The sequence below is a fragment of the Mesoplodon mirus genome, assembly GCF_964341445.2.
Source record: "Mesoplodon mirus genome assembly, chromosome: 5".
NCBI lineage: Eukaryota > Metazoa > Chordata > Mammalia > Artiodactyla > Ziphiidae > Mesoplodon > Mesoplodon mirus.
In genome coordinates this window covers 102,473,628-102,477,499 of record NC_138980.1, presented here as the reverse complement: position 1 = coordinate 102,477,499, position 3,872 = coordinate 102,473,628, and positions in this window count along the sequence as shown.

Sequence of the window (3,872 nt, the reverse complement as noted above, 5' to 3'; positions counted from 1 at the left end):
TTACTTCGCTTCCTAATGTATCCTTCACTATCTCATTCCCTCTTTCATCTATTTCTTTGGGTGATTTGTGCATCCTTAGTGAATGCCATCCTTGATACTTTCTTTCATAAAACTCGTGTTAGCTTGTGGCCCAGGATACAGCAAGTTATACTGGGTTTTTTAATGTATTTCAAAAGCTCTGAATTGCATCTTGACATCAAAGAGCTATAGAATGATAGAATGACAGCCCTACATTGTACTTTGAGAAATCATCTAGTTTAATCCCTCTCCTAAAAGGTTAATAACTGCAGTCCAGGTAAGTCTATTGTATACTTTTTTTTTTTTTTTTTTTTTGCGGTACGCAGCTTTCTCACTGTTGTGGCCTCTCCTGTTGCGGAGCACAGGCTCCGGACGCACAGGCTCAGCAGCCATGGCTCACGGGCCCAGCCGCTCCGTGGCATGTGGGATCTTCCCGGACCGGGGCACGAACCTGTGTCCTCTGCATCGGCAGGCGGACTCTCAACCACTGCGCCACCAGGGAAGCCCTATTGTATACATTTTTACCTTTTCCTTTTACTCAAGCCGACATGGATGGCATTCCACCATCTCACAAGTTACCCTATTCCAATATTTAAATACTGACAAAGAACTACTTCTTTTTCTTCTCCTTCTTTTTGGCATACTTGCTGAGTATTTTCTCTTGTCCAAACATTCCGAAAACATGAGGAACAACTTATCAGTACTGCTGTCATATAATGGTACTAACTTTATAAGTTATGTGGTCAATATAAGATGACCATTATTGTATTGAGATGTCTTCACTGACAGAACAGGTGCAAAGTTCGTAGTCTGCAAAGACAAATTGCCAAAGTAAAACTTTGTTTTTCCTAAATGTCCTTAGGTATTGCATCCTAATTTCTGCTTTTATTAAAAAATTAGTGCCCACTTAAGGTAAAAGCAGTTCTTTCTGTCTCTCTCTGTCTAAGTCTCCCCCTCCCTCACCCTCCCTCTCTTCTAGAGGTTAGACAATCAGTCAGTTCAGTATTTTCCATTTTCCTTCATTATTTTTTCTCCTCTCTTCCGGGTTTGGAAGGTGAGTGAGGTGGGCAGGGACTTACATGCCAGCCATTGAACTGTCCTCACATTTGTCCTCCAGTCACCATGTCAGTGTCAGTGTGGCTACCTTTACCCATAGAGAGGCCTCTTCATGCCTACTTTTCTGCTCTCACCCAGGTCCTGTGGATGCAGAATACTTGGAGATGTTCTTCCATGCTATTTCAGATTCAAAAGGAAATGGTGGTGGTGATAGGTAAGAGTGAATTTTTAAAATGTCTTTGTTTTGCTTTATTTGCTTTTTAGTTTTGTTTCCTCAATTTTCACATGGTATACATCTTTCTTTACCCCAGAATCCTTAAAAAATTATATGGATTTATCTCCTGAAATCTGCTTCCCTAAGAAGCCCAAAGGATAGGGGGAGATGCAAGTTTGCTTTCTGTATGAACACCCACTTTGATCCTCAATCTCTTGCCACATGTCAAGCTATTTTCTCTTTTGGGCTTGGCAAAATGACCTCACTTTACCATAAATTCTCCTTCAGGCTATGGTCTACAGCAAAAAAAAAATTTTTGTGTGCTGAATCATCCAGATCTGAGAGCGATATGCGTACTGGCTGATGTTCTGCTCCCATGGACTCCACAGGGGTCTGCAGTCTTTGGTCCCGGGAGCTCCAAACCATCATGAATGTTGGCTGTATGGCCATGGGTTCTTCTCCCATGGTCTTGCTGTTTCCTCAAAGTACTGTCTCTTCCAATTTGCCCAAAGTCACCAAATTTACAATCTGAAATCGTCTTTTTAGAATTAGTATTTCTTTTCTATTAAGGCATTCTGTTCCGTTAGCTCTTCAGACTTTCAGATAGAGACTATATATCTCCAAGACTCAAGATAACTTATCTCTATGTACACTTTTTTGTTTTGTTTAACTTTGTTGTGTTTCATGGTGAAGTTATACTTTGCATAACAATTCTTTTGAAAGCTACTGAGTTCCCTTTAAATGTCACAGTTTATATCTCATAATGAATTACAGTGGCACAAACTCAGGGGTACAAAAATGTTGTAGTCATTTCTATATAACTGAAATAATGGTTGTATAACTTTTAAGCCTTTATTTTCCCTAGAAAGAAGGAACTTAATCTATTAATTTCCAAACAAACATTGGGCAAACTGAAAGAATTTGAGGAAATAGGAAGACATTTGAAAACTTGTTTCTTTTTTTTTTAAGTTTTCTCTTTATAATACAGAAAACTTTTTATTATTTTCTAGCTTTGAATACATTATTTTAACATGAATGAAATAGACTTAGTATATCCTTATTACGTATATGCTATGTAATGTATACTATATTTCTTTTTCTCTGTCTCAGTCTCTCTGCCCTGAGCATGTCTGACTCAGATGGAAAAGCTGCAGTCACTTTGGGTCAGCCTCCAGTGGTGCTGGTGTCAGTAGAATGCAGTCCTATAGTCCAGAGTCATTTCAAAAAACTTACATTCTTAATTTTTTTTAAACTTCTCAAACATGCTAGAGGAGAAATACTGTTCATTTTATTTATCGTCCTTTGCTCTTACTCCAAAGCTGTTCTCCTTCCTCTTGTTTTACTCTTTCCTCTCTCCCCAAAGAAAGACACGCCAGCAGCCACAACCCCAGCCTTCAGGGCTCAACCTGAGGCACTCTGTGCTCTTAGTATAACATTATACTGTTTTTGTACACACTTCGAGGTATATTTATAACATTAGCTTTATGAGGAAAGTACAATCAGTGACATGCATTTTCTCTTCTGACAAAGTGAGAAAAGGACTGCAGGTCTAATTTTCAAAGTAAAACTTTGAATTTGAAGCAAAATAGCATATTTTGGGGGCTTCCCTGGTGGCGCAGTGGTTGAGAGTCCGCCTGCCGATGCAGGGGACACGGGTTCGTGCCCCGGTCTGGGAAGATCCCACATGCCGCGGAGCAGCTGGGCCTGTGAGCCATGGCCGCTGAGCCTGCGCGTCTGGAGCCTGTGCTCCGCAACGGGAGAGGCCACAACAGTGAGAGGCCCGCGTACCGCAAAAAAAACAAACAAACATATTTTTTGTAAGCAGATTACTGAATAATGACCATGGCTGATCATCTGACTATGGCTCAGATTTTTTTATTCCAAAGCAATTCTGAATTTTAAAAAATTATTTTCCTATATGTGAGTTGCAGACATGATTTACGGTGACCAACTATTTCACCAATGCCTCTTCAAAAAACTTCAAAAATGTTTTGAATTTTAGTAAGAAAAGCTTGCATACCACTTTTTTTCCCCTACAGATAAAGAATTGAGAGAAATGTGTTTTAAAAATTTTGGCATAGCAAATGAAAGATAATTTATCTTAACTCATTTTAGTCATTCTCTTCAGTTAGATTGGTGTCAGTAGCTTGCCTGTGATGCAGCAAGACCCTGTAAAGATTTTCTCTGATTTTTACAAATGGATTTTCTTGTGAACATTGCCAAAAAAAAGCTGTGTGTGTGTGTGTGTGTGAGTGTGTGTGTCTCCCCTCCATTGGTACTGACAGCCACTGGCATTTTCCTTATCCACTAGCATATCATTTATAGAACTATTCTTAATCTCTTAATCCCTCAGTATTGCTTCAAAAATATTTGCCAGACTGGGCATTTTGCTAACTTATTTTTGTTTTTATTACTTGCACAGCATCCCAGAATGTACTGAAAGAGTATCTGAATATTATTAATTATCCTTATACTTTAGTTTAATATTAATTTTTATTCAAAAATATTGCAGGGAACATCATGGTGCTCCAGCTCTTCCTTTAAACTAGTTTTAGTTTTCTTCTAAGTTCTTACTTCTTTAAGA